We start from the raw sequence: 19795 nt of genomic DNA on the forward strand, positions 1-19795 counted from the left end.
CAGCAGCTGAGCGACGCCGTGGTCTTGAATCCAACGCGGCACACAGTCAGACGCACACATATCACTGCAGAGACATGGGGGGAAACACTACGGAGGAGCTGACATTAAGACAACCATGTGTGGAGAGAAATTTATACGTGAGAAGGAGAGAAAAAAAGAGGCCGGGAGACAAACACTGAGTGAAAAGAACCCAAAAATGGGAACACAAAAACTCAAAATGTTTTCCTGGGAGAGTGTGAAGAAGAAGGAGGAGAAGAGAAAAAAAAGAGGGAACAAATCAAAAGGAGTGTGTGTGAAAGGAGGGAAACACCCCCCCCCCCCCCTCCTCCTCCTCCTCCTGTGCCCTCAGTGAACCCCAGTTGGGTTGGTGGGTGGTTGCTCCCTTTCTCTTTTGCAGCGCCCGACGCTCCCCGAGCCCGGCATACATCCCATACCACAGCGCACAATCAGCGCTCTGTAGACGGGATCATGTCTGCACAGGGAGCTGGCACACTGCCAAGTATATACACACTGAATACATACAGATCAAGGCGCACATACAGGAGACGCAGTGCACACAGTGGAAGAAGGACGTGTCTATTTAACCTCATACGGCTGCAAAGAGCTGCTTATCAGTTATCAGCTACATTTTTCTATCATTGATAAATAATTAAGACTACAGGAGGTTAGAAAACGCTGGAAAATGCTTGTCCCAGTTTCCCAAACCTTCTGAGATGTTTTCAAATGTTCCTGTTTTCTTTAGCCAACAGTCCATTTCCAAACCTGTGATATTTGCAATCCTATAAAACAGCAACGAGCAGCTAAACCTCATAATTGCAAAACTGGAAGGAGAGAATGTTTGGCCTCTTTATTCAAAGCTGGCTCAAAGGCTGGCAGTGTTGCTCCACGACGTCGCTCCAGACTGAAATAACATTACAAAATGGTTTACTACTACAATTCTAATTCATACAGTACTTCAGCTTATGACCAAATACCTGAAAAACGGACTCTCTAAATCAACTGTGCGTTGTTTTAGATGCTAAGGGGGTGCTCTTTGACGATATCTAACACGTTAGCTAGTCAGTAAGGATGTGAGGAATTATACATACATTTATCCTCACAGTAGTTTAAGATATTGTTTGAATCAATTCTTAAAACCACTGCACAGTGTGGTGAATGTGAGATTTTAATACCGGAGTGTTTACTTAGAACCCTTTTCGACCAACACGAACCTGGTTCTAGTCCCGGGCTCGTGCTCGGGCCGGTTCGAAGCCGGTTCAACTTGTGAACCAACTCGGCACCAGTTTGTTTTTCCACCCGCTCAAGCCTGTGGAAGAGCCACATCATGATGTCACTTCTACGTGACCGCTTTTCCCAGCAGCACTAGTGCGAACTTTCCCTCACATTTAGTCCTGGTCGATCCCTCCAGCTTGTTTTGGATCTCCTGCCAGGACCAAACTGCAAGGAGGTAGCTTGTTTCCTCGACCGACCACTGTCTTGCTTTGAAATCCATTAGCTTGGTCTTTGTTATTTTTTCGTGCAGGAGAATGGCGGAAACTCTTTTGGTTTGTCTTCTTGGTCACGGTAACCCGCCCCTTGCCCCTCATCCCCCGTTCCTGACGTTCGCAGTTCTAGACCAGCAAGGAGCAGTGTTGCAAACTTAGCAACTTTGTCGCTATTTTTAAGTGAGTTTTCAGACCCCTCTAGCGACTAGCAACAAATCTCGCGACTTTCTCTGGTGTTAAATGGAGACTTTTGGAGAGTCTGAAATGAAAGCATTTTTTGTTCTAAAGGAGCAGCGGATGCGATTTTTATTTATTGTATGCAATAAATATCTTGAAAATGATTTTATTGAAAATTTTAATGTTTTACTTAGATTTTTGTAGGCTCCTAAGTGTAGTTATAAACATATCTAGGGTGTTTTTAACCTCTTTTTGTCTCTCCCTCAACGTTAGATGTCTCTCTGACAGCGTCTATTACAATTCAGATTATGCAAATTAGGCAATGAAGTCATTTAGCGACTTCTAGTGACTTTCAGGACAGCCAATAGCTACTTTTCTCCCTGAGGAGTTGGTGACACTGGCAAGGAGTTTGTGCTGCTCTGGAACCTGTTTTCCTGGCCAGGAGCCAGTTCTTTCGCAGTCGAAACAAAAAAAAAAAAGGTTCTCAATTGAGCACCGGCTCCAAACCGGCCCTGAAACTGCCTCGGTGGAAAAGCTAGCATAATCAAAGCTAGCATAAGCAGGCATATCAAATGTAGTCAAAAAGTTACTGATTTAAAACATATCTCCTGGCTACAGTAGCGCTATATTAAGTTAAAGAGAGCTAGCTTACATTTACAGGCTTCACCTTAACTTCTGTGAGTGTAGGGACCAAAAAATCTCTCCTGTGATATACACACACAGCTGAATTCATTCATTCATTCAGCACAAACACACCCTCTTTAAGGCCTCTTAATCTCTGGAACATGGTTATAAGAAATACGAAGAAAGATCTGGTGTGAAAATTAAAAACTTAAAAAGTCTGATGAAAGACGGAGAGAGAAAAGACAGGAAGAGACGAAGAGGAGGTTTGGAGAGTGAAGTGGAGAGGAAGGGGGGCTTTGTTTGAGACAGAAGGAGCAAAACTGTATTGACAAAAGAGATGGGAGTAGTGTGTGTGTGTGTGTGTGTGTGTGTGTTTGTTTGTGTGTTTGTGTGTGTCCGTCATGGACCAGAACCAGGTCAGTGAAGGTAACTTTGGCCATTAGTTGAGGAGCTTTTGGCTGATCCCTGCTTCCTGAAAGGTGATTGGCTTGGATCATTGGTCTTCAGCTTTTCCTATTAGGAGCAACAGCCTCCAGACCGGTGTGTGTGTGTGTGTGTGTGTGTGTGTGTGTGTGTTTGTGTATGTGTGTGCGTGTATTGACATGCATGTGTGTAAACGAAACAAACTGGAACTTATTGATTAAACTAAAGAGCCCTGAGTGGAAAGGTAAGCATGCACAGGTGTGATAATAAGTGTTTTTCTGTCACAACCAATGACAGGTCCGATGGTGAAGGTCCACAGGCGCACACACAAACACACACACACTTAGTCTGTCCAGCGGCGCCTCTTTGACTGACCAGGCTGCCAATACAATTCATTACCCTGCTGCTGTGCTCTTGTATGTGTGTGTGTGTGTGTGTTTGCGTTCTTGAATGTGTCTGTCTGTGTGCCAAATGCATGTGAATAAGGCACTAGTCAGTCAAAACATGACCAGAGTACTGAGCCATGAGCCGAGGTTTTACTACCTAATTAGCATGCGCTCACCCGGGCAGTTCACCAAAAAGACACTCAGACACACACACAAAGGGAAAGGACCACGACTGAGCTACTTCTGAGGAGCCCTTGAGCAAGACGCTTAGACTGCAAACACAAGAGCATTAAGAGATTTGTTGCTGAAAAGAGCAGTTCAGTCATGAATAATGAGATATCCGAATTCTCCAGAAAGCTCCTGTGAGGAGTTTTCAGCTGGTCGTGAAACAGACTACAAATCATATGGATGTCTTTTTATGAACTACACATGCAAACAAGATCATCAGTGTACATTTGAGTGTCAAAAAAACATCATGAAGGGAGTATCTGTTGAATACAAACACTGCTTTAAAAATGTAAAGGACAAAATCGGCAACGAAACAAGAGGTAGCAGTTTATCCACAGTAGGCGCCAAAATCGACTCAAGCAAAGTTCCTCACGGGAGCTTTAAGTTCAGTCTTAGCTAAAAGATTCCAAGATCCTCACAAACCAGATTTCAGACACAAATAATTTTGTCATGTATCTGACAGTCTTGTTAGTTTCAATCAATCAATACTTTCTACTGTTTTAAAAGTAACGCACAGCTGCTTTCTGTCGACGACAATCTGCTCTATCGTACGGTGGCCCTGAGAGCTCACAGCACTGCAACTTAAGAAAACACATTCAAAAAGACAAAACACAAGCAAATTAAGAAAACATCTTCATCAATTTGACAACACATGCACAGCATTTAGAAAACGCACTGCAAAGACCACAACACAACACATTACATAAAAACGCACAACTAGGGATGCACAGATCCGATCCTGGTAACGGATATCGGCTAGATCGGACTCAAAAAGCTAGATCAGATATCGGTGACAAGGAGCCGATTCATAGTGCCGATCCATATGACAGATCTTTAATCTCAGTTCTATGCTTTTCTGTGTTTACAACAGCCATGTGCGTCTCCTACTTCATCAGCGTCTTTATAACGTGCTGCTGATTAACATTGTCACCATATCAGACACGGAGAAGGGAAACAGTAAGGGTGAAGCTTCGTAGAGTAATAATGTATTCAAGGTTTTAATCCCAGCCACAGGTACACTGTACTTCTGTGAGAAACACTACGTTGACATTTTTAAAATTTTCTCATTTGAAGCAGTTTTTTTATACAGAAAATCCTCTTACCCACTGCTGAGGTTTACAGTTGAATTGTAATATCTGTTGGTTATGAATAGGGACGGGTACCTTTCACATTTGAACCGATACGGTACCGATACCCGGTACCTGGGAATCGGTACCGGTACTCAACGGTACCAATTTTCGGTACTTTTGTGTGTTTATGTGGTAATAAATGTTAATTTGTTTAATAATAAAATCTCAAAATCTTTTAAATTTAATGTATTTATTTCATTTAACATGAAATGAACAGAAACAGGATTATATAGGTGATTAGATATATTAGTTGACACGTGCTCGTGGCGTCTAATTGCTCTTTCGGGAGTTTATCATGAACACACGTGAACGCCTGCAGACGGGAAAAAGTCAGTTCTCCGTCTCTTTATAATAACAGGACACAAAACTTACTTGTTGGGCATTCATGCACACAGGAACGGTTATAAACAGGGCAGGTAGTCAGAGTGAGAGAGTCCGTCTCAACCATAGACTGTAGATAAAAACTAAACTTTAATCCACCTGCAGTTCTGCCTCGCGGTGAGTGCGCGCGCCCGTCAGCTGCAGGCTCCGTTTGGCGCGCTCCCGTGCAGATGCAGAGAGCAGAGAGCAGAGAGCAGAGACGTCCACCCGGTCAGTCTCAAACTTTATTACAGGGTGAAAGTATAAAAAAATCACCTATTCTTCAACTCCCTCACAGTCACAAGGATTCGTCTAGGTACCGAAACATGGTACCGTTTGATTTTACGTGAATCAGTACTCGGTAGTACCGACGGAATTCGGTCGGTACCTATAAAAGTAACAAATTCGGTACCAATCCCTAGTTATGAAGATTTACTAACCTAACTGCTGATACATATTTATCTCTTGAATAATGATACTGTCAGTTTAAAAAAGGTTCATTTTATTTTGGTTTACAAAGTCAGAAAAGCCTGAAGTTGCCAAAACATGATTCTATCCTCACATTAAGGAATAGAGATTTTTAAATCAATACAGGGATCAGATCGGCTCGTATCGGTTTCGGCAGATACCAAAGCCCAGGTATCGATATCGGTATCGGGACCTAAAAAGTAGGATCGGTGCATACCTAACCACAACACAACACATTAGAAAAATTGGCTGCAAAAAGACCGCAACACAACGTAAGTGTTTCCAGAGGACACTTAAAAATGGTGCACACTTACAGACATGCTTGTTGTTGACGCAGAGACACAGCGCTATTAAGGTTCTCTTACCGCCAGTGGTGTTGGAAAATGAGATAAAAAGTAAGTATTTTAGATTTATCTTAACATTGTGATCGCATGATTCAGCCTATTGCAGTGATCTGCTGTTAAACTACTAGCGTATCCGGACCTGTGCATCATTTTTAAGTGTCCTCTGGAAACACTTCCGTTGTGTTGTGGTCTTTGCAGCCCATTTTTCTAATGTGTTATGTTGTGGTCTTTGCAGCATGTTTTCTAAATGCTGCGAATATGTTCTCAAATTGATGAAGATGTTTTCTTAATTTGCTTGTGTTTTTTCTTTTTGCATGTGTTTTCTTAAGTTGCAGTGCTGTGAGCTCTCAGGGCCACCGTACGATCGTAGTTATAGATTGTTGCGAAATTCTACGTCACTAACAGGCCTCGTCACATGCAGATCAACCTGTTGCGATAACCGAGTATCAAGTGAAAGAATTCAAAGCGTGAGTCGTGTTTTTTTAGTTGTTTCAATGTTCTGCTGATGAATACCGTTGAAAGATAAGACACAAACAGAAAAGGGAAACTGTAGGAGGCGGGGAAGGACAAACTGCTTACTGCACTTAAATAAGTTGGAGTACAAACAATTAGTTTTGAATTTCATATAATGTGATTGAAAAATAAGTGTGTACAGCTAGGTATGCGTGTATGTGAGTTTGTGTGTTTTGGCTCTAGAGAGGAGCACAGGATTGGAGTGTCAGTCACATTAAGGGTTGCAAACGAGACCTGATCCTCATTGGCTGCGTAGAACCACTGGAATTATAAACAAACAGACAGACACACGTACTCTCTCTCACACACACACACGTACACTCTCTCGCACACACAAGTACACTCTCTCTCACACACACACACACACACACACACAAACACCATGTGCTATCAGCTGATCTACCCCCTCCTCAGGCTTCATGTGATGAGCTCAAGAATGAAGACACTCAGGTCTGCTGCTCTGGCCCTGACCTCGTGAAATATGTCATCAGCATCACACACACATCATCATCCTGCCTCGATGCGCAAGATCACACCAAAGTAGAACAATGCATGTGTGTGTGTGTGTGTGTGTGTGTGTGTGTGTGTGTGTGTGTGTGTGTGTGTGTGTGTGTGTGTGTGTGTGTGTGTGTGTGTGTGTGTGTGAGGGAGGGAAAGGCATTCTGGAATAAAAGAGAGTTATCCGCACAGGTCATCACCACAAAAACAAACACAAAAACACTCCTTTTCTTCTTGTTCTTTATTCATCAATCGTTATTCGCTGGGAGTTTCAACCTTCATTTTCTGGATTTTTCCCTCCTTTAAAAGGCAATTTTCATTAAAACGTCACATTAAAGTCTTCCGTCAGTGATGCCTCAATGATAATCAAACGCTAGAGTGTTCACTTTAAGAATAAAAACAAGCATAGCTCTCTGTTTTAAAGAAACATCAACGTTAATTCAACCTTATTCTAAAGGAGAACGTTTTTCCATCAGTTCGATAAAAGGAGACGCTTTCAAAGAATCATAGTACTGACTCTCACACACACACACACACACACACACACACACACACACACACACACACACACACACACACACACACACACACACACACACACACACACACACACACACACACACACACACACACACACACACACACACACTTGTCCAAGACATATTTTTGGTGCATTAATCATTTTTCAGTTGTGCAATTTACATTCTTTTAACTGTGCAATACAGGCTTACATGTTTTACTGTGCAATACACATTTTTTCTGTGTAAGCTACATTTTCCAGCGTGAAATAACATTTTTTTTACCCTTCAAAGTACGATTAAACTCTGTAATATACATTTGTTTTGGTGCTTTAGACCCAGAGGCTCTTTGAAAGATGCCTTTTGATTGCTTTCATGTAAATCTAAAGACTTTTAAATGACACTATCTTGGATCATGATTGGGAGAATACTTCTGAGCACTCGCACGAACTCTGTATTTGATTGAATAAAAGAAAGTCAGTCTCACATTCCCACTGCTTCCGTCTCTTCCTCTACATTTATACGACCATGCAAATCTCTTAAAATCATCATCACCTCTGCTCTCACTCTATCAGTCATCGCTTCTCTTAAAACTTTCCTCTCCTTCTTTTAAGCACCTTCTTTCTCTCTTTTATCCTCAACATCTTTGCTCAGTTTTTTTAAATTTTACTTCCCTATAGATAAAGTGTCCTCATCCATTCTTTGCGCTCATCGGCGTGTCCAGCTTCAATATTTAAGTGTCAACAAACGCAGTATGAAAAGGCCTTTTGATGACTGTAGGAATGAGGCAAACAGTAACAGTGTGAAGGCAAATATGGAGGACTCCTTGTAAATATTACACACACCCACACAGTCTCACACACACACACACACACACACACACACACACACACACACACACACACACACACACACATACACACATATTCAATCCACAAAGCAGTAAAAATCCATTCAAAAGACAAAAGAGGGGGTTATAAAAAGACTTCATTATGAGCGTTATGATTCAATAATGAGTGAGGATGATTCATGAAGGTTCAACAAGTGCTTAGAGGGGCTGAATGGTGTCACACACACACACACACACACACACACACACACACACACACACACACACACACACACACACACACACACACACACACACACACACACACACACACACACACACACACACACACACACACACACACACACACACACACAGATATAGCCTCTATTCATAGTGAACCAAATCCTCTCATTTCCTTTTCTCCCTCACACTGTATTCTGTGGAAGATTAGTCAGTGACAGAGCGGACCTCAGGCATACTATACACACACTAACACACACAGATACACACACACATATACACACTCCTAACATCAACTTCCAAATTAAATAACACCATTAACCCCCGACTAATAAAGAGAGAAATTTGATTATTTTATTTTTTTAGGAGCAGTTGCTGCTGTGAGGATTTCCAGGGAATGAGAGGTGGACAGAAGTGAAGGACCAAACATTACATAAGAACATGTCAGGACACTGAAACAGGATGATACAACTGAAAGGTTGTATCATTCAACACTTCAAATCATACTGTAAAAAGATGGTCTCTGCCTTGTTCAGAGTTTACGTCACAAACATTTTATTGTTTCTGCGAATCTTCAGCGAAACTCTAAATCCCTTTCTTGGTGTATTCGTCTTTAACAATAACTACCAACCTTTATTTTTCTAATGGAAAACCAATCAGTAACAGAGACTACCCATCCTTTATTAACTCAACCATCTTTGACTAAATACTCCACTTTCATTCTTCACACCAATCTTTGACAAAAACTTCTCTTTAAAACTAACTACCAATCTTTTATTATAACAAACATTTTTAATTGGCACTATTCATCTTTTATGATGACTACCAATCTTTTACAGTGACTAACCCTCTTTCATGGTAACATCTAACTACCAATCTTTAATTATATCCACTCATTTTTTGGGAACTTTTTTTGGAACAACTTATATTTTACCGTCACCAACAATTCTTTTTTTTTTGGGCCACTCTCCATCTTTGTTGTAACGACCCATCTTATGGTAAGTGTTCATCTTTATTCATCTTTCATAGACTCACCATTGATTTTTACAACCAATCTTCAATTGATAATATAAACCTTTATTTCAAACTACCAATCATTTATGGCAACTACCAATCTCTGAACATAAACCTTTCCTTGAATAAACCATTCTTGAAATTACCCAGTAATTTCCAAACTTCCAATTTTTTATGGTAATTACAAATTTCTTTAATGGAAAACGCCAATCATTCTCTACACGACAACTATTTTGTCTCCACTACCCATCTCACATTGCAGCTACCCATCTTTAATTCCAACAACCCATGTTTTATAGTGACTCTCCATCTTTAATTGAGGATGCAAACCTTTACTTAAACTTCCGATATTTCACCATGCACTACACATTATTTCCGCTTGTTAATATTTTTGTCTGAATTTTGTCATTTACTTATATAACCCTTAATTTGCCCCATTATCTACAGGAAATGAGCTTCATGAACAGAGTTTTAATTGATTGTCATACATGAACTCATTCTTCCTTTCACTCACTTCAATGCCGACGGGCGAGTGTGAAAAAAACCTGAACCTGGCTCCACTTCTGCTGCGATACACATTCCAGGTGTGTGACTGTCTGCTCTGAACCTGCTGTTTGTTGAAACAAAGGATTAGATTTAACAAGATGTCAAATCCTCTCATAATTGTATAAACCACCCTGTGTTTTACGGTCTGAGAAGCCTTCAAACTCGCTGATACATATCTTAATCCAGTCTTCCTTGATCTGATTTTATCGTTTTACTGGTACCTGAAGTAACACGCCCGCACTGATGCAGCTATTTGTGTTTTTTTTTTTCTTCCTTGACACTGAGCTGTTTTAAGTTGTTTACACAAGCCAAAGCCAGAAGCAGTCAAAGCAAGTGGTTGCAAGTGGGTTTGAAACCAACCTGCAGGCCTTGAGGATGAACATCCATTCTGAAAGTTTACTTTTTTCTGTTTTTTGACACGCAGCCAAACATTAAATCTCAAGGTAGGATTCACAAGAAAACCTCCCTGATGTAACCCAAACTGATTTGCACTTTATATCGACGTTTTGCACTTCAGAATTCTCTTGCAGAAGCTTATGTCTTCTCTAAAATCAACACCTCTGAGTCAAGAATCTGCAAGTAGTCCAACCAATAAATATTGCTACATATTGCCCTGTAAAATCAGTGCCTGCTCTAAACTCTGCAGCACCTGTTTTCCAGGTGTCAGTCTTGTTTTTCAGTGGCTGTATTAAGAGCAATATTTTGACGCAGACAAAACTGGTGGGTGTCCATGATGGCGCCAGATGTGGCTGCAGGGCTGTCCTCTCCTCTAACACTGCTGACTTTTTATTGGCTCGTACAAGTTGCGAGAAGAAAGGCTTAACCGTACGCACAGCTGATAGCAGAGGAATCCTGTGACCGTTTACAGCTGCGAGCAGAGTTCACACACACTTTCTTTTAACAAGAGCTGCTCCGTGCTCCAGTTATTGTTTGCATTGTAAAACAGATTTCTGCAGAGTGAGCAGCGGTGTGTGTCACAGCTCGTTCATCCGTCACAAAGCCGTGTGTATATATGTGTGTGACTATTCAACTCAGATTACTCTGCCAGGCCTCTGCTTAACCTAATTGGGCACGGTTTGTAATGAGATGATGAGGCGACGCACACGGATGACCTCATCACATGGTCTGCGCTCGGAATCAGTGGGAAAGAAAGAGCGCCTCAGCGCACACAGCCTTCAAGATGACCCAAAAAAGAAAAAAACAGAGGAGTTGTTGCGATGTGTGCTGCGAGTTTCGGTGACTCCCTTAACAGACCACCCAAACAAGGCAGAAGCCGACTTTAGAGAACTTGACGTCCTTGACTTTTTTTTTTAAACAAACCACCTCCAAACAAAGATCCTCAGCGGCTGCGCTTTCTTACCTCGTCTTCTCTTGGCACATTCTACAAAGAAACAATCTGAATGTCAGGAAAAAACGTTAGATAAACACATAAATGTGGTGTTTATTTTCTCAAAACCGACCCAGGGCCTGACTGCTGCTGCTGTCCTTGTGTAACTGCGCAAGGTTGCTCTGCATCTTCCTGTGGGTGCTGATCAGTTGTGTAACGCCGTAATTAGGCTAATGAAGGAAAGTTGAGTTTGCAGTGTGGAGAAATTTGAGATTATTTCCAGCTTAATATGGATTATGTAATCATAAAATGAAGGGGTACACCTCCCACCTCGTCCTGTTCCTCATACGCACACTGTGGGTTACACAACAATAGAACAAGGGAGAGTCTGGGAGGCTAATGAGTTAACAAATCTGCTAAATGAAGGGAATGCCTTGCGCTGTATGAGTCAGATTCAATAAATAAATCAATGTTAATCAATAGGAAATGAAAGATTTCTGGGTATCCGTGCTTAAAAAAGAACCCTCCAAGTCAACCTTGTTTTTTTTCGTCCACATGTTCCACTTTGTTCCCCTGTCTCCATATCTGTGTGCATCCACCCTCACACACAAATATGAGTAGATCTGTGTGTGACTGTGCTGAGGGGCTAATTCTGCAGAGACAGACCGGAGCTGACGGCAAAAACCAGGTTAAAAGCGCACAGCAGATAAAACACACACACACACACACACACTTGCAGTGCCCTGAGCCTCACCCTCTTCGGGGGTCATGTCCCGTCCACGTGGTTTGTTTTTACATAACACTACGAGTGCTGTGAGTCCAATCCAGCGTTGCCCTGATTACACGCCCAGTGAGAAAAGAGTGTGTTTTGAGCACAGGAATGAGTGTGTGCTGTTTGTTGCAGCATAACATTTACTGTGACTGTCAGTGTGGGAGTTGAATGATCATTTGGTTAAAGGGTTTATCTGATCTGCCTTCTTTCTACTGCCATTGAAGAGGGAAAAACGTGTGATCACTTATGGGGAATTTGACATTACTCGACAGCAGCCGCACTGACCAGACTGCCTGCAATGTCTGCAGACCTTATTTGTTTATTTTATCAATCGGCCTCATGAGAGCAGGTATCGGTGGGAACTATTCCATGAGTATTTGAGTAGTCCACCTCTTTTTCTGCAGAGTGCCTCGCTCTCTGTGCATAGTTGTCGCAGTCTTATGGTATGCTTGTTCTTCAAGTTTGCACTTGACCTCAATTTTGAGTATGTTTTCAAAAGGAGTTCCTCATAAAGCTCTCCGATGGCTGCACAAGTCTTCGGTTTGTCAAGTTCTGAATCTCTCAGCCCCATGCCCGGCACTAATGCTTTCCTCTTATCACAATACATGTGCAATACTTTGAGCCCCTGTGCAATACTTCAATGCCCAAGTGCAGTTTTGTATTTTAATCTATAACTTAATTTATTACTACGTTCATCTGCACTCTGGCTTAGGCACATTTATTTATTTGTCTTTTAATATTTTGTATCCTTCTTGTACAGATAGTATTTTTATTTAGAATTTTAGATTTTATGCTACAGATTTCTAAGTGTTATTGGTATTCATATTGTTAATGTATGTAATATCGTCAGTATTGTGAATGTTATTATCACTGTCATTATTATCACAATTCTTATCTTATTATATTATTATTGTTGTATTTTATTTTACTATACTTATCTTATTTACTTTACTTATATTATTTATTTCTTTACTTTTCTTCTGGTCCTTTCTCTTGGCTTTATTACAGTTCCTTAAAGTGAAATTTAAAGAAGGGCCAGTTGATTTATATGACTGAAAAAAGAAAAGTGATTTTAGAATTGGGGTATTTGGATATATATCTTCATAAAGGTAAATTCTCACTAGATGGGTTAACGACATCCTATTATAAAGGTTGTTTTTTTTTGTGTGTTTTTTCTGTTTATTATTTACTTTTTACGTATTTTGTTTTACCAAAAAAGAAAGAAATATTCATGTGTTTAAGATGTATTGTAAAGTGCAATAATGACAAGATATCTCAATAAAAAGAAAATTACAAAAAAAATAAATAAAGAATTTTATATTTGAAATAAAAATACATATTTTTTAATTTTTAAACATTTTCTAAGTTATATTTTTGGGGCTTTTGCACCTTCATTAGAGAGGGGAGGACAGTGGACAGAGCCGGAAATAGGGAGAGAGAGTGGGGGGGAATGACATGCGGGATAGGGGCTGCAGACTGGAATCAAACCCGGGCCAACCGCCTTTATGGGTGCACGATTTAATCATGGTTTCTATATTTATGGCCCTTACTGTATTGTTGTTGTTGAGTACCGGTGTTCCAATCACCACGTCAAATCCCTTGTGTATGCAAGCTCACTTGGCAACAAAGCTTTCATGAATCTTGAATCTTGAATCTTCTTTTCTTTTATCTTACAGGGGTTAGCAATCAGCTTTCGGACAGGCTACAGTCACCATCTCAAAAGTAATGGACAAAAAAATACTCATACGATGAGATAATATTCCCATGAAATATTTGTCACTTTATAAATTAAAGAGTGTTCAAATATTTGCATATCATGACCCAGGCATTGACATGATGTGCCATGCATTGACGTCAGAGGCCAATGTTAATCAATTTTTCTATATTATTTAATATGCAAAGTCAGTTTACTTAGCAGCTGATTCAAAGACGTGTTTTCATTGGGCAAACTATTTGTTTTCATGGTCAAACATCTAAGAAAGAGTTGGCATCTTTAAGAAAGAGGAGGGACTGCTTGTAATACTTTAAATTAATCAAATCCGACCACTCATTGGATAAACAGACACTCAGTTACAAAGACTTAAAGTAGAACAACATTGGTATTGGCCCTGATTTTCACTGTTGGAGCGTGTGGAGTTGTAACTGTCTTCCAGTCTTATTTAAAGCAGAGTGTAATTCCTTTAGAAGAGCACAGTTTTCCTTTGCAGTGGATTGTCATTAATTCCAGAGAACTGTCTTTCAGTTTTACCACCAATTACATTGCTTTGGACATGAAATGTTAAGTTGCAGTTAAAGTGAATTTCCTGTCGCCCTGTCAATGACGTAATCTTTCCGAATTAGAGCAAAATAAGTTTTCAATAAAATGAATCACCCTTCAGTTATTAAGATCTGCCTCTTCTTAAGGTGACATCTATTTGGTTGCTGAAGGACTCCAGTGTGTGTGACTTTCAGGTTGCTCCACTGACTGACTAACTTTAAGTATATTTACTTCTTCCTGGCACACCTGACCTGAGACTTTAAAGAGTTAGGAAAACACCAACCAGCTGCCAACTGGGCCAAAAGAAGCAGCAACAGTGTTCCCAGTTTACCTGCACACAGCATCAAGGTGGGTTCAACTTAAGGTTTGTGTTTCTTGTATGTTTTTTAACTATATATTGATACTATATATCTTATTCTGATCAGTTTGGGTTTTTGTTCATGAGAATAAAATTAATTTGCACAATTTTCTGTATTTTTTTTACTTATTTCTATCAGCTTTACGTCTCTTTATTTTCCCAAGAGAGATAAATCTTACAAATCTGAGTTTTAAGAACATAAAGATTCAAATTCATTTACTTCCCTCTACAAATTGAAATAACCCAGTGCATAAGAAGATTTTATTAGAATCGCGCATGGCAGGGCTCCAGTCTTCCAGTTGATTAAATTCACCAAGGTAGTGACGTTTTGAGCAGACCTGCTCCTCATCAGACTAAAGTGACATTGTACAGCTCGGTCTTAAAGACACGTGAACACGAGCATGGTCACATGACTGATGATGGATAAGTCACAGATAAAAATGTGTATCTGCAAAGTAAAGAGTGTACCTGATGGTGAGATATAGTCCATGAGTGATATTTATAAAGGGAATAAACTTGTACATAATCCCTTTAGATCACAACAAATGAACAGCAAAATCGCACATATTACCTTTATTTACACAGACAATCATAAACACATGACATAAGAGACCCCATGAAAGACAACTGCAAAATTTGGGGGGTCTCTTGATAAGCATTTATAACGTCATTTTTTCCACTTGCTATTGTCACTACAAATGACATTTGAAAGCACGTCACGTTTGTTTTAACTGTGCTTAATATGGAAATATATATTTCGCCATACGACGGTTGGCTGGGTTCATATGTGTGCACGAGAGGGAAGCACGCATGTCCTACTTGGTTGCAGAGCAGAGTTGTTCCGTGGTCCTGTAGTGATGCTAGACTGGGTAATGTGTTTTTAAAGTGCATATATGCATTACTTGTGGTCTTCTACTGCATGCTGTGTAAGACCTCAGCCTGTTACCGGACAGTGTTTTCCTGCCGTTATATGGGGGGGCGCACCCGCCGGGTCCCCCCCGTTGGAAGTCAAAGCAGGAGTCATTTAAGGTTACCTCTCTCATAGATCAGGTCTATACCTTTTCTTTATCTTTTATTTAACAGACTAAATAGCCTTATGTTATTAACTTATTTACATGACGGGATGTCATTTCTGTCTCTACATGGTTGCGCGTTCACATTTCTCCTCTGCTCTCTCTGTATCGCGCACGGCAGATGCGTAGTTATGCAGACACACACACACACACACACACACACACACACACACACACACACACACACACACACACACACACACACACACACACACACACACACACACACACACACACACACACACACACACACACACACACACAGGTCTGGAGGCTGTTGCTCCTATAGGAAAAGCTGAAGACCAATGATCTAAGCCAATCACACACTGATCATAAATATATGTTTATGTTTGTATGTGTTTTTTGTATGTTTGTGTTATCTTAGTCTGATGTGGAGCAGGTCTGCTGGAAACATCACAACCTCTGTGAATTAAATGATGTGGAATATAGGAGCCCTGCAGTGAGTGAACTGTCTTTTTCTTCTCTTGCTTTCAGTGACGCTCGTACTCGACTCAGCACCTGCCGTCTTGGGTTTGATCTTGCAAGTTACTTGATTTCGGTGCATGTTTATTTTGAGCGTTTAATTTCATGCAACCCTACGTGGCATGAGATATAAAAAAGTAACTCTTTATTCCTCCTGGTGACAGTCAGTTTTTCTCCTTAAAGATCCCGTTTTGGAGTTTTGTCGAAATATATATTAGAAGTGAGAGACTGGGGAATACAGAGAAGGAACAACACTTTTAAAAGTCATTAAATACATTGACACGCTAAATCTAAATCAGGTTTTCACATGTTTTTAAAGCTACATCCTATCCCATGGATATGCATGGATTCCTCCATTCAAAGCGTCCTCTTTGCAGCAGTGAGACCCCGTGACGGGGTTTAAAGGGCTACAGGTTATTTTCAGCCTGGCACACACATCCTCCTCCAGATGGTAAAGAAATAAAGTAAAGCGACCGCTGGAAGCAGAAATAATAAAATTCTTTTCATGCTTTTTCCTGGAAGTGTGGGAGGAGTAATTTAATTTAAATGAGCATTTTTTTCTCGGAAATCCTCTTTGATTCATAACCGGCTTCAGACCGTTGTTCTGAAGGTCAAGAAACTCCTTCATTAAACGGGGAAACACCAACAAAGATACACACGGCAGAGTGTCTGCGCACATATTGCAGTTACTGTCTCGCACATGTTGGCTGAACTCGTAAAGAGCAAACATCAACAAAGACACTCAAGTCTAAAAACAAACACACACACACACACACACACACACACACACACACACACACACACACACACACACACACACACACACACACACACACACACACACACACACACACACACACACACACACACACACACACACACACACACACACACACACACACACACATCCTTGCATGTGTTGTAGTCGTATTATTTCAATTTCTTTCTAAAAGAAGTTATCTGGAGTGAAATCGCTCGCCCTCCACTCCCTCATTATCTTAATTATGAGAGGCTATTTTTGCATGTTACATATTACATAACCCACGTCAAATAGGATTGTTTTTGGCACATGTCCCACTACTGATGTTCAAATTTAGCCTTTGGCTCTCCGCGCCGAAAGTACACACCAGAGACACACTGTTTTTTTCTACACAAGTTAGCGCATGTTGGCGGAAAATAAATCCCTGTAATTACGGCAGATCAGAACTCTTTAAAAAAAGCAAACAGGATCCATGCAGACAAGATAATTAATCACTGCTAGACTGTGTTTTGTTTATGGTTCAGGGCAGATCGGTCGTCATGTAGCATCTCTGTTTTGGTTCCTTGTTGTTTCTTTTTCCTCTTGTCGCTGGAAAACATCTCTGCGCGGCGCTTATATCTATTTTTAAGCATCTCTGCGAGAGTTTAAAGGATGAAACGGAGGGAGAAAAGGGAGGAGTAGGAGAGGGCGTGAAGACAAGAGAGGTTTTAGTGACAAAAATGTTGAGCAGTATGTGAACAGAAGGGAGGGAAGGAATTTCAAAAATCCCCCAGCCTGGATGTCGGGTGAGGACAAAGGTTGTGAAGACTGAAAAAAGTTTGTTTGAGAGTATTCAAAAAGAAGAACGAAAGATGAAGTGATGAAGTGGAAAACAAGGTAAGAGAAGAGTCGGAAATGTAAGATAGAAATGCCGCAAATTACAGAGTGCGAGGGACGACTCGTTCAGTTGAGTCCACTAGTCTTGGGGCTCGGCCCTGCTGAGGCCCGTCTGCCCACCGCGGCAAAAACACTCGAACAAAAGGATCATTTATTGGAGGAGGAAAGAGGGGGAGTGGGGACGGGGAGGGGATGAAAGGAGGGGGAACACTGTACAGAGGCATTTGAGAGCTGTGTGAGTGAAAACACTGGCCCCATCTCAACATTCACAGCCAATGTGTAACATTCTCCCCCACGCTGCCCCGCTGACATACTCCACAGCCAGAGCCCATATGGTCCCACTGTGGTAGCCTGTGAGGATTTATATTTAAGATACACCCAACAACGCCGCCTTTTTCCACCAACACTGCTTCCATTTCCCAATAAAACCAACACAGCGACGTATGGAAGCAGACTGATGCTTTATTTCCATCTGTGGAGTCGATGAAAACCAACTGTTGAGCCCAGTTGTGCTGCTAAGTTGCTAATGCCTTTTATTTCCATTAAATCCAACTGAGGAGCCCTGCTATGAAATGTTTACCACAAAAAACCCCACGAGGTTCAATCTAACACAACCTGAGGTACACATCATGCAGAGGCTTAGCAGGGCTGCATGAACAACAAGGTCTCGCAGGATGGATTCATCACAAGAGTGTGTGTGTGGAAGCTTAACTAAGACTACTGAGCATTTTACTGATGCATATAAATCCACATCTCCATTTAAAACGCCGCTTTATCTGCTCAAACTGCAGGCGTCCGATTCTTAACAGGCCAATTTAGTGCAGACGGTGGCTCAAAGGGAATGTTTTTGCATGAGGAAACGTCTCACAGTGACCTAGTTGAGGCATTGTTTAGCTGTGGTGGTCCCCCACAGCTAGAAAATTGCCCCTCACAGTAGGAAAAATGTAAACACAATGAAGATTCATCATCTGGCCTTGGCGACCTCCCTTTGTAACAAAAAAGGTTTGACAGTGCTGCAGCTACAGCACAACTGTAGTGGAGTCTACATCCAATCACAGAAGGAAACGTTTAAGTCCAGTATTTGACCATGTTAAGCTATCCAAGCCCTCTGCTTGAACTACTACCAAGTATAAATCCTGATAAGCTACATTTCTATGGCCAGATCTACAAACCTGTCAACATTAATATAAATCTTGCATACTTTCCTCATTAACATTGCTCTAAAGTTGTAGCTGGATTGGAGTCTCGTAAAATAACATCAAATCTGACATGCTTGCTTCCCTCAACCTCATACTGGAGGATCTCAGAGCTGACAGGTCAGCAGAAAACAGGGTCAAAGTTCAAATTCATTGAGCGCAGAGTAGGACGCTTCAGAGGTAGGTCTGAATAGCTTTCTATGAGAAGGGTAGCACTGCACAGAGATGTGTGTGACAGCTCTCCTCAATGGAAAACAAAGAGCTCATCCAGAGTGGAATCATTCTGCCACTTGTCATACTCTTAAAACAAATATCTCCTGCATCTCTATTCAAACAACAAACTGAACTGAGGTGGTGGTGTAGCTTAAACAACATTTAAGCAACCCAGAGAGGATCAATAGTAATTTGTAGAATATCTATATTCATTGATATTCCAATAGGTTGTCTGGCCTTTGGCAACCTATATAATCACATCAGGTAAAATGTGTTTATGAATCAGGAATTACACCAACCCCCAGACAAGAAAATGTATTTATGGATAGTCAAAGCAGTCAATATAAACCTCCTTTTAATGGATTATGCAGACTGTTCAGACTGGTGTCTATGTTCTAATCTGGTGACAGGTGGAGCTTCATTGAAAGCAAAGACAGAAAGTAAGGCTGTGCTCCTTTGGATTATGATGAACTAGTTTTCCATCTGAATCACATGACAGAGCCCTACTTAAAAAGCAATGAAGAGAAAAATGATTAACTCAAGCTGTCCTGACTGGTACCACATCAGTATCAGTATATACTCCCTAAAATACAGTGTTGGTGGTATGCCAGTACCATAACATACTTAGTTAGCCCCCCAAAATCCACTGGTATCAGCCAGGTTATCATGTGACAATGGCAAAGAACAGTGTGGTA

The 19795-nt window shown here is 40.9% G+C and overlaps 1 protein-coding gene across 1 annotated transcript in view; it reads right to left on the reverse strand.

Annotated features, from left to right (window-relative positions):
• The window catches only part of si:ch73-335l21.1 (insulin receptor substrate 1-B), a 65843-nt gene that overhangs the window by 24127 nt on the left and 21921 nt on the right, over positions 1-19795 (reverse strand). The gene's annotated exons all lie outside the window — the stretch shown is intronic.

Source organism: Notolabrus celidotus, chromosome 23, assembly GCF_009762535.1.
Source record: "Notolabrus celidotus isolate fNotCel1 chromosome 23, fNotCel1.pri, whole genome shotgun sequence".
Classification (NCBI taxonomy): domain Eukaryota; kingdom Metazoa; phylum Chordata; class Actinopteri; order Labriformes; family Labridae; genus Notolabrus; species Notolabrus celidotus.